The 12,491-nt window shown below is 34.3% G+C and overlaps 1 long non-coding RNA gene across 1 annotated transcript; it reads left to right on the top strand.

Moving 5' to 3' along the window:
* Positions 1 to 8,762: 8,762 nt before the first annotated feature.
* Positions 8,763 to 12,251, top strand: LOC111606523. The gene is made up of 4 exons (XR_002752068.1): positions 8,763 to 8,807; positions 9,395 to 9,530; positions 10,342 to 10,538; positions 10,624 to 12,251. It is a non-coding gene; the product is annotated as an uncharacterized LOC111606523 (long non-coding RNA).
* Positions 12,252 to 12,491: the final 240 nt, after the last annotated feature.

Genomic DNA, 12,491 nt, shown 5'->3' with positions numbered 1-12,491 from the left:
TGATATTAGTTGCTGTTTTTCATTACTGAATTATACTCCCCTTTGTAAAAGGTTTTCTAATTTATTGCTAAGGCTTAGTAAATGATCTTCCATTCTTCAACAGGAATAATAAGCCTTTCTTTAGTTCTATTAAGGGAATAAAATTTAACAAAGAAATATCCATACTTTTCAAGGTGGACACCCTGCACAGTAACGGCTTGTTTTTTCAGATTAAAGCATAAACAGAAGTCTATTCATTTTAGGCATTTTGTGTCAACATAAGTTTAAGTTCCTCAGTTAAGCAACAGCTTCAAGTTGGAAGTTCACCTATTATTTTTTTGTCAGTCAAGAAAATTTATTAAAACTTCAGTTGAAGTTTTGTGCTCTCTAAAACAGCTGAACCGGAACAGTAAAAGTAAAGGTGCATCATTAACTTCATGTTAAATGTTTTTGGATTCATGTTTTTGGACTAAAAGCTGTTGCTGGTTTCCTGTCTTCATCTTTTACACTTTGATCATTAACTCAACTTCCTGCCACCCACCTCAGAAAACCTTAGTGTACCGATATAACTGCTGAAACCTTAAAAAACCAACAAATACAAATTTGTGATTACTTTAGTGTTTTGGTGGGTGAACCTTCAGCTTCACACTTGTTATTTATAATTTAACTTGTACCATGTACATAGCTTACCACTTTAAATCTATTAACAGTTTCATTTGACAAGATTGTGCTTGCAGAAAGACAACGGTCTACCGACCAGAATTCTTTATTTGTTTCATAGAATGTAGCAAAACTTTGTACTTGACTATTGATAGTCATCCGTACTGCAGGGGTTCTCCAGAAATCCACCACTAACTCCACCGTTTTCAGTTCCAGGTGGTTCTGATTGCACTAGTTGGCCAGCTAAACCTCCTGTCTCTATGCAGACGTGTCCTTGAACAGACCAATTACATTATGGATTGTACTTCCTTATAACAATTTTGTTTTGACCATTATCTAAACTTCCTGCATCACACACACTGCTGCACACACCTCCCCCCGCCCCTTACATTTATGGAGATGTCACATCTGCCTCTAAACTTATAGTAGCTATTAAGAAATCCTCTTAATTGTCTATAAATTCATGTTAAAGCAGAAATACCTTTTGAACTTTTAATGTACAATTTATAAAAATAAAACAGTAAATTATTCTTTCTGCATATGTCAGACCCTCTACAAGAAAACTTGTTGACAAAGTACTTGCATAAAGTTCTCCAGACTTTATTTAGTCTGGAGAACCTCAGAGTGTGACAAACTGCATTCAGTCATTCAGCCGTTGGCCCCCACATTCATATGGTGATGGTGGTGAGCTACATTGTAGCCATAGCTGCCCTGGGGCAGAAGTGGGGGTGTGATTCCTTCCCTCAGGCCCCCACCATCAGGCAAGGCTGGTGGTGGCAGGTGAAGTTGTGGGAACAAAAGCATGCAGGGTGGATTAATCTGTTCTTAGCATTAAATCGAAGATTTTGCTCGATTTTATTCGGCCCCCAATATGACACTATTCGGAGGCCCACAGAGAAAATAAAATCACTATAACATATGCCAGTGAAGTCGCACCAAGACCATTTACTTCATTTCATTTCAGTTTAATAGTTTGTATTATGAACATTTACTTTACATTTAATTGTATTTTTTGCTTTGATAAAAATGTTTTTGGACCTTTTTCCCCTCTGAAGAAAATAATAAAGTATTTCTTTAATGTTCAGCCTTTTCAAAGAGGAACTTTTTAAGGTTGTAGAAACCTGATCTCAAACAGTCTTCATCAACTGTCAGCCCGATTAGTCTCCAGAAAACACTAATCTGGATTTACACGGCCTAATTTTGCTTGAAATGAGCCTTGATGAACCCTGTTGCTTTGGCTGCTTCTTTGTTTTTGTTGTATGTCTGTAAAGTATTTTGCTTTTTTCCTGATTTCCTCTGTTGCACAACGTCGTGTCGCTTTGTGGGACGGGAAATGTTTGACTTGCTGATCTGTGGTTGCATGTATTTATAATATAGTACATTTAATTCTTCATGCAATCTTTTACTTATTTCTTTCAAAGTAATCAGCGTTTTCTTCTGTTTAGAGAGAAGAAGATAAAATATTCAATCACATATTAAATATGATTTACAATAATTTTTGTTAAAGCTGGTTTTATGTATTTTTGCGTCACCAGAATGCAGCAGGTTGTACACTGATCAGTCAGACATGTTTGTTCATTATTGTAAATGTTAATGAATGTTTCCTGCAGGTGCAGCTGGATCTTGCTCCTCAGACCTGTTACATCAACTTCTTTATCTCTGATGCAATTCACTCTTCTTACTGTAAAGAACAAGCAAATCCAGATAATATTGGATATCATGTTGGTCTCTTTACATTTAGTGGGATGTTGAGTCTTTTCTTCAGGATGATCATTGCTCTGGAGAGGTACACTTTCTATATCTATCATGACAAAGTGCAAACCATTTTTTGTAGAATGATTCAGTTTTTCTCTCTCTTGTCTTTCAGGCATTTTTTCATCTGCAACCCACAACGTCACTCAAAGAAAACTAAACGTTTTGTGATTTTATGTATTTTGACCTGGGTGTTGAGTGTTGTTCTTTATTATTTTTTCTTTATTTACATCTATGTCTTATTTATAATCATTCCCTTCATATCTTCCCCTCTATTCATCTTCTGTCTCTATCGAACTCTCAAATTGCTCCCTCCAGCCACATCATTACCTGCTGAGGAAAAACATAGAGCTGTGGGAAGTTTTGGACCTTTTTCCCCTCTGAAGAAAATAATAAAGTATTTCTTTAATGTTCAGCCTTTTCAAAGAGGAACTTTTCAAGGCTGTAGAAACCTGATCTCGAACAGTCTTCATTTAAATAAACAATTTATTTCTGCTGCTGGTGACTTACTGCATCATGATTCTCCCAATAACTTGTTAATTCATTAATCCAGATTTCTATTTATACTATATGAATTATAACAGATCCTTGATCCTCTTTCTCCTCAATCCTGTAATGGATCTGATTCTGTTTGTTTTTTATGTAAAGGCCCCATTGACAAGCTGCTGATGTGTTTATTGCTGTGGGAAGGAAATCATTGCATGAACCAGGAAGTAACAACAGCATAAGTTTAATCGTAATACAGACATGAGAGTGGACGAGGAATAGAAAAATAATATAATTTTATTTAGCAGTTGTCAGACAGGGGAAAACATGCAGCAAAGGTCATGGGGTCGGGACTCGAACCGGTGTCAGCCGCTTCACCGCTTCGTTTTTCAATGACATTCCTACATCCAGCCAGCAGGACTTTGACTTGGATTGTTTTTAAATCAAAAATTGTATGTATAATAGCTGCTACAAACAAAGGTGATAAATGTACTGAAATAATTTACTGAAATAAAATTTTAAATGGGATGATGCAAGTTCACATGATGCCTAGTTACTGTATTACCGGCAGTAAGTACAGCTGGAACCAGATGTTTACATACACAGAATAAAAAGACAAACTTTATTTTCTCACTGTTTCTGTTCCTCACCAGCTAAATTAGAATTACCAGGATTATTTCCATTTGTGGTACATTTAATTTTTTGGTCTTTGTCCTTCAATGGAAGGTGAAGAAGGTGAAATTGTTGTGAGAGAGTTCTACAAACTCTAAAAAACTCCAAAAAGCCTAAACTAAGGAGACCAGTAGAAGCATCAGTACTTTCACATTTGTGTGTGTGTGTGTGTGTGTGTGTGTGTGGGTGTGTGTTTGTGTGTGTGTGTGTGTGTGTGTGTGGCGCTGCGATAGTTACATTAAGTTTGTGCCACTCATTTCACCACACTGATAAACAAACAGAACACATTTTTTTAAGAATATATGTTTGATTGATAGCGTGATACATTTGAAGCATGACTGCTAAAAATGGGAGGGGTGTGTGTGTGTGTGTGTGTGTGTGTGTGTGTGTGTGTGTGTGCGTGTGTGTGTCTGTGTGTCTGTGGTTCAACTGTGGTTGAGAACTTCGCAACATGAAATGATTAATTTCTGCAACTGAAATGTTGAGTTCGAAGATATTCTGAGACGCACAGTCGTGAGTAAACTTTCCCCAAAATCTAAATATTTGTTGAAAAAATGTCTAATTCAGTCAGTTTATTATTTCTTAAGTCAGTTTATTTTAAAATCAGATATTTCAAAATGTATGCCCTGTAATCCATTTCTGAAGTACAACACTGAATGAAAACAACACTAAATGATATTAAATAACATTTACATGCCCCTGTTTGACACAGACGATCCTTCCAGGAAGAGTGTTTTGTAATGGAAATTCTAATTTCTATCTAACAGGATATTCTCAAAAGTGAATAATTATCACCTTAGAACCCAAGAAATGGACCCATCTACGTATCTCAATGTGATTATTTCTATCGACGTCCGTGTCTGTCTTCCCTTCACTTTCCTGCTCATCACTTTGTGCTGTGTCGTACGTAAAAACATTTTTTTTCTGGTCCAAAGTATTAGTTAAATCAGACACATTATTGAGTTTAATATATAACATATTTAAAAGAGTGTTTCTGTCTTTTGTCATTGTGTTTTCAGGTGCGATTGGATGGTTTTCCTGTCTCCTACTACTTGAACCTTCTCTTTTCTAATCTAATTCAGCTCATCATTCTGATTGGGCTTCCTCCAAAATTACCTTTTTATTGGAGATATCTTCCTTCGGTCATCATCTATGCCTGCTGTACTTTGGCCAGTATTTGCTTCAGGATGATGATTGCTCTGGAGAGGTACAAATACATATCTTCTGATAGCAAAAGGATACTTTAACTCTTTATACTGTCCAAGTTACATGGTTATTTTTACATTTACAATATTTTTCTTTCTTTTGTTGCAGGTGTTTTTCCATCTCCTGCCCGTCATCAAGCTGCATCATGCAGACTAAAGGTTTTGTGATAGTCAGTGTTTTGGTTTGGGTGTTTTGTTCGGTGTTTGTCCCTCTTTTTATTTCACTGGAACAGGGATCATCCTTCCTCATGTTTGCCCTCCTGCCTGCCCCTGTGTTACTTACCTGCTTAGTTGTAAGCCTCAAATATATATGTGGCAACATGTCAGTGCCAGCTGAAGAAAAACGCAGAACTGTTGGAATTTTAGTTGTGTTGCTCATTCATTACACTGTGTCAGTCTTCCCAATAGTTATTTCATTTTTTGTTTTCTATCGTTTTCAGCCATACTTAGACAGATTTAAAATACCAGATATTTATTTGACCTTGTTTCTCCTCGGTTATTTCTTCGACCTGCTGTTGTTTGTGGTGATGTGTAAAGGACTCATTGAGAAGCTGCTGATATGTTTCTGCTGCTGCAGGAGGGAAAACGTTGAGCGAACTGACGGCAGCAGATCGTCAGTTTGACTGTAGCAAAAGCAGGTCAGAAATACAGAAAAAATGCAGTGTAGCTTGTATTAGAAGCAAAAATTGCAGATTGCAGACATGCTTCTTTTTGTTGTTTGTTTTAACCAAAACAATTGCATAAAGTGATATAGCAACTGTATAGCTATTTAACTGATTAGCGTCTGAATGTGTGTGTAAATGTTTAAAAACTGAATGTAGTGTGAACTTGATGCAGCGCTATACCAGTGCAGTCCATTTACCATTTTCAGTTTTTTATGTTCTGTTTTACTTTTTACATAGATCCATTTTTCTTCAATTAAAATGTTTGTACTGGTTTTTATGCATATTTTACATACAGAATTATATACTCAGAATGTGTGTTTATTAATTTAGTTTTTTTTATGTTTTCAAGTAAATACAGAAAAAAATGTACTTTTGAATTTATTCTTTGTTCCCTCTTAGTAATGATTAAAGGACTAACTACATACCTGGTACTATTGTTTTTATTTCTTCATAATATTATTGCATAAATATAATTTGTCAAACTGTACAAAATATTTCTGCCTACAACTATCTAATCACCCAGTAAAAGTAAATGCCTGTCAGCAAATTATGTAGTTTATCAACCTGAAGGTTGATGTACATTTTCTTAAAATGTCTTCTGGTAGTTTTCTGGTTTTTGATCAGTGTCTAAACTTCCTGCTTCTCACCTCACAACAGCGAAGCTTTGAGAGCAAAGAACCTTCACAGAATAGAAAACATGATGTGGTTGGAATAGTTTCATTTGTGTGAAACTTTTAGTTTCATCACATCACTACTTTCACACTTGTAGGATGTTTATCCACAGTTAAAAATTGTGTATAAAATTATATTCCTGTATGACTAATGATTATTCTGGTTTTAACATCTGAAGCGTTGCACTGAAAGTCAATCTAATCTAAATAACACAATCATGAGCAGATTGTGTTATTATTAGGTGGTATTAATAATGAAGTCAGTGTCAGTCAGTGCCATGTTTCCACTGGAGGTTTATCATCACACACTTTGCATAGCAGCATATTTCTTTGCATACGTGCCATCTGGACCAAGCGGGTTTTTGAGAATCATGATTTGTTTTGTCAGATGATCCAAAAGAGACGAGGAGATCAACGACTGCCTAACAAACTACTGTTCATGAATTACAAACATGTAGTTAGTAGTTACAACAATCACTAAATTACACATTTTACAAAGTTTCACAAATGTTTTCAGTTTTCTAATTTCTTTGTTGTCCTTTATATTTAGAGAGCTGCAGATACTTTCCCACCATGTAACACTAAGAGTAGTTATTCATTGATCTTTTTGTTGTTCCAAAAGTTAATTTGTTCTGTCAATATTTCCTCAACCTTAAATATATTTGATACTTCTGAATTTCTGACCACTGGAGTCAGAGAAGCATTTCAACTCTGACTATTTATTTTTGCTGAATTAAAGTCTCATAAAATTAAGTCAAACTACTGAAACTCTTGGCAGATTAAATTTTAAAGAAGTTGTTTATTACATAAAGATGTAGGTAAACATTAGGGTGATGGCAGGGAGGCCTCCTAGTCCCAGAGAATTAGAGCTCATCACAAATGCTAAATCGTGAAAATACTCACAGAATCATGCAAAAGGTTTTCCAATAAATAGAATTTGATTGGTGTCATGCCAAGAAAGATTTTTTAAAATAGTATTCAGAAAGGTACAAATAATGTGTTTAAAATTATTTTAATTAAGTCCATATACATATTAAGTGGTAATCGTTCATTCATTTTGTTTTAAAAAATCTTTGTTTTCGTTATTTTTTAATCAGAAACAAACTTCTTGATTGAGTGAAAATAATTGAAGGCAACATTTTGGGTTCATCGTCACTATTGTGTAGAAATCAGTTTTCACGTTGATGTTAGTATTTTTATAGACAAAAAAGCCAAATTGTTTTGATTTTTATTGATTTGTGATAGGTATTTTCCTTTCGAACCTAAATAAAAGAAAGAACCACAGACAACGTATATGAATTTTATGTAGAGCTTTTGCAAAAGGAGAAGGCTCTGAGAACCCTTTCTCCGAGGAATCCACAGAGCATTCTGATCTGCTCTCACAAGGACTCCTGTTTTTATTGTCAAATAAGAACAGGCAAGGGGGCAGTCAGGAAACACAACAGAGGTCGTAAAGCTTCTAACCCAAACATCTAACAACCCAGGTCCAGATGTGATATCTGATCAAAGGTCTGAGCCCGGTTCAAATCTCGGTCAATACTGTCAAGAAAACAAAATACGACTGTTCACAGGTGGTTACTAAATTAGGAGGTGTTCTTGCAAAAGGGTTTAAAGTCTGAGAAACTCAGTGTTATCTATTTCTCGTAAAGTTGAACAGACAGTAGTGACCTCCAGGTCATTTAAAGAAGAGAACACTTTAAACAGAAAATCACAATGATCTATAAGCTGAATGTGAACTAAAGTAAGAATAAAATGATAATACCAAAAAATCTCTAACAATTTGTAATAGGAATAAAATAGCATAACATCCAGGAGAGTGAATACATTTTATAAATACTGTTCCAGTTGAAAAGGAAATCCAAAAGTGAAATAAATGTACTGTGTCAGACAGATCTCAGATAAAAGTCCAGACAAAATGCAAAGTTAGAGAAATATTTCACAGCCCTGCTGTCAGTGAGTTAATCTGGTGCTTCAATTGAGTTATACAACATCTGGCCTGATGATTGAACCATCGCTCCTTTGTTCCAATGAGACATTGTTTCAAATCAAATGTTCTTCATAGTTTTATTTAGTTTGTCGTACCTTCTGTTATTAGTATTTTACATCCACATCAGCTGGACAGCTGGTTATATCTGCAGCAGTTAGATGCAAAAACTGAGCCAACCAGATATTGGGCATCATTCAACATGAAAACACTTTAATCTGCAACACCAGCGGCCATCTTAGGCTTCACTGAGTTCGGTCTGTCACTCACAACCCTGTCTACTAGATGTGAACAAATATTTTAGTTCATTTAGATTTTTATCTCAGCTTTCTGCCACTGAACTGATCTCATCACACCAAAGATGGCTGCTTCTCACTGCAGGAAACCTTGACTGTCAGAAATTTAGATCTTAGTTTGAAGTCTGTGGTTGGTGGAAATATCAGACTGCTTTCATGCTTATGGTGCTTTTTGTTTGGAAAAAAATTGCACATTAAAATTTCATGATCCAATAGTTTTAGTTTTTGTGGAAAATGCACAGACGTTCCTTCCAGCTGCTGCATGGAAAACCTTTAAGAAGAGCTGAAGAAATGATAACTGCTGTGGTGAAAAATGTGTGACAAGTTGCATCATTTGGGGAGGTAACCTGAAAAAAACTGTAACCTGCTGCAGGTTTACTTTGAAAACATCCAGATGTGAGATTTCTGATTTGAACAACTGCGACGCTGCGACATTTGTGAGTAAACTGCCTTATAATTATCAAAACAGAAATCTCCTATTGACTTTCTTAACAAAATCTTTTTAGTTTTCTTGTGAAATTTTACAGTATTCTAAGGATAATTTTCTTCTAAAAGATTAAATAATATGTTTGTTATATGAACATAAAGTTTGTTGATGTTTGTGCTTTGGTGGGCACAGATTTACTGTATTTAATTTTTATTTACATTACAAAAAGATATTTTCTTCTTTATTCATTTTAATTGTTCACAACAATGAATTGAACACAATTTTTTAATAACTATAACAAAGTAGTTTGAGTTCTGTAGAAAAGGGATCTGTAAGTTAATCTAATTGTTGACCGAAACTTGCTTTTCAGTGAAAGTCACAGGATGTATCCGGTAATAATTACTAAATAATAACTTATTACCAAACAAAAAAAAGGTTGATAGAAGAAGAAAACTTTATGTAGCTTCATCTAGGAAAAAATGTATGCTATTCTTCAATTAAGTGTCTCACAAAAACGTAAATGGAGCCCAGGCTGCACTGTTCTAATTAATTTGGAGCATTTGGGTTTTAAAGTAAACTTTAATTTTCTCCTGACAGGAATTTCTCCAAAGGCGAAACGATTATATCAAAAGAAGAAATGTTCTTTCCATCAGACTATTTTGAGATAATCGTATGGATCAACATCCATCTCTGCTTTCCTCTCACCTTTCTGGTAATTCCTCTGTGTTTTATGGTACGTAAATACCAACTATTATCATTACAAATAATTATTAGTAATAAACTATGTTAGTATTCAGAAAATACAAAGAAGAATAAGATGCTTTGCTTATAGCGAATGTTTCTGTCACTTGATTTTGTGATTATTATTTGATTAATATAATACTTTGACCACTGAAAGGTGTTGATTTCTGTCATTATATGTTAATATACAATTAAATGAAGTTGGTACTTTATTGTTGTGTATTTTGCTTTTTTCTTTGAAGGAAAAGCTATTAAAAATAATTTTTTATTATTTTCCTTTGCATGCCACTTCTAAGTCTGAGTGCTAAGTTTGATGAACTCTTTTTTCTGATTGCTTTATGCAGACATTTAAATTATTTTTAGCTTGTTTAGGTTCACTCTGTGTTGCTAGAGAGAGAGAGAGAGAGAGAGAGTGTGTGTGTGTGTGTGTGTGCGTGTGTGTGTGTGTGTGTGTGTTTTGCTGTCTGAGCAACAGTCAAACTGAAAGAAAAAAATTGGATAAACGTATAAAATATGTTTATCAGTTTTCAGTCGATGGTAAAAATAGAGACATGATTTCTCTGAAGTGAAAAAACTTTATATCTAAATATTTTATATCAAATATTGGTTTCTCCCACTGTGAAATTGTAAATTTTAACAAGTAGAGGTTTTACAGAATCTGGTAATTTATAATTTAATAGTTAAGTTCCTGCTGAGTTTAAGTTGTTACATCCTTCAGCCGTCACAGAGTGGATTCATAAAATAAGAGTTTTTTGTTTTCATCTTTTAACACTAATATAATTCTTTATGACTGTCTCCTGCAGGTCCGACTGGATCACATTCCTGTCTCCTACTACATAAACCTCCTCATATCCAATTTGATCCTGATCATCACTCTGATCTCTGATAGTGCATTTAGTCTTTCTAAATACGGTTATAAGACCTTCGTACATCACTGGCCACCCTACTTGTGCTTTGGGGCGGCCAGCGCTTGCTTCAAGATGATTTTTGCAGTAGAAAGGTATCAACACATCTTTCATTCCTAGTATTAGTCTGATTTCAGTCTGAAGAACATTATGTTTCTGATGTTTCTGTCTTTTTTTCAGGTTTCTTTTCCTCTACAGGCCACAGTTTCACTTCATAAGAAAGACAAAAGGCTTTATAACATTCTGTGTTTTGGCCTGGATTATTTGTATTGTTCTTTTTGCTATTTTAATCTCTTCCCTCTATTATACAGGAATAATATCTGTTGTCTTCACTGCCAGCATGTTCATCATCTGTCTAGCTTTAACTCTCAAATCTCTCTTTGTCGCCACCTCAGAATCGGCTGAAGAAAAGTACAGAGTTGTTGGAGCATTAGTTCTGTTGCTGGTTAATTACATTTTTTTAATTCTCCCCATGATTAATTTTTCAATCATTCCAGATTTTTATGATTTGAACATGAATCTATTTTTTACCTTGAGTCTGCACTGCCCTGTAATAGATTTTCTCTTGTTGGGTTTTATGTCCAAAGGGCCTTTTATCAGGCTGCTGATGCGTCTCTGCTGCTGCAGGAAGAGGAATCCTGCAGAGAACGACAGCAGCAGATCAGCTGTTGGATTATAGTACAGATTATGGGCTCAGAGACAGAGACTAAGGACAGAGGAAGGGTATGAAAATAACAAAATACATACATTTAGTAGAAATATATGATGATAAACATACTGAAACACCAAAGATACCATAGCTTGCAGATGTTAGTAGATTCTGTAATTGGGTTCATAAAGAAGCTGACAGTCACAAGAATCACAAAAGACCAAAAATCTAATTCCAGTTGCTATGAAATATGATTAAATAAACTGATCCCCCCAAAAACCGCCTTCAGTCTGAGAATGTTTATTTCATGAGAAAAAGAGTCCCACTTTAAAATATAACAGTTTTTAATGAACATAACTTGGGCCACAATTACTGATACCCTCAGACATTTATATAACTGGAATGATTTTTTTCTAATGTAAACTTTAGAAGAAGGTTTTAGTCAAAAATGATTTTCTTCTTCCTGGGGGAACATAAGTTATCCATCAAACACAAGAGGAAGAGAAAAATATCTCCAAAGCTCCCAGGTGGTGAACTAAACTGATTGGATCAGTCAGAGATGAATTGATCAGGGATCCTTCAGCCTCAGCAGCTCAAAGGTTAAATCCTGTTCAGGTGTTTTTGTTGTTTTGCTCAGAAGGAGAATCCAGACGTTAGAAATAAAAGGATGTTTGGGAAATTCAGGAGAATTTAGATTTGATAGAAAGAAATCAATTTTATATGAGTTATAATAGGTTTTGTAGTTTAATTGTTCTGTTTTTAGTTGATATTAACTGTTTTCACTGTATTTGTTTTTACTTCAGTGTAACTTTGTAAAATATGCTGTTTAACATGGATGCTATATTCTTCAGAATTTGTCTGTTTGGTCTATTTAAATTTTGATTTTATTTTTCCTTCCATTTTTTGTGATATTTGTTTGATGTTTACAACTTTATAAACATACTCATGTGATGAAATAGTCTGTATGAAGAAAGACCAAATTAAATTAATCTGAACTCAAATAAATGACAATTTTTCTTTTCTAGTGGAGCATTGCAAATAAAAGGTAAACTATAATTATCCAAGGTTAAATATGAGTTACTGTCCATGTGGTTCAAATTATTGCAAAAAATTTGTGACTTTATGTGATACTGTTGTTTATTGTTTTCTTTCAGGCTTGTGCATCAAATTGTGTTAATAAAGTTCAATAAGTTTTCTTAAACTTTTTGTTTACTTATTTTTATTTATTCATACTTTTAACTCAGCTTTAGATTAAAAACAAAACTAATCCTACACCAATACACAAAAAATAAAACCAACTTTACCGTAAAACAAAACATTTTCTTTTCTTTTGATTAAAACAGATAAAATTAGATATTTGGACACTGATATAAATGAAGTTCATGCAAATCAATATTAG

Source organism: Xiphophorus maculatus, chromosome 22 (assembly GCF_002775205.1).
Source record: "Xiphophorus maculatus strain JP 163 A chromosome 22, X_maculatus-5.0-male, whole genome shotgun sequence".
Taxonomy (NCBI): Eukaryota; Metazoa; Chordata; class Actinopteri; order Cyprinodontiformes; family Poeciliidae; genus Xiphophorus; species Xiphophorus maculatus.
This window is presented reverse-complemented; position numbering and strand designations above follow the sequence as displayed.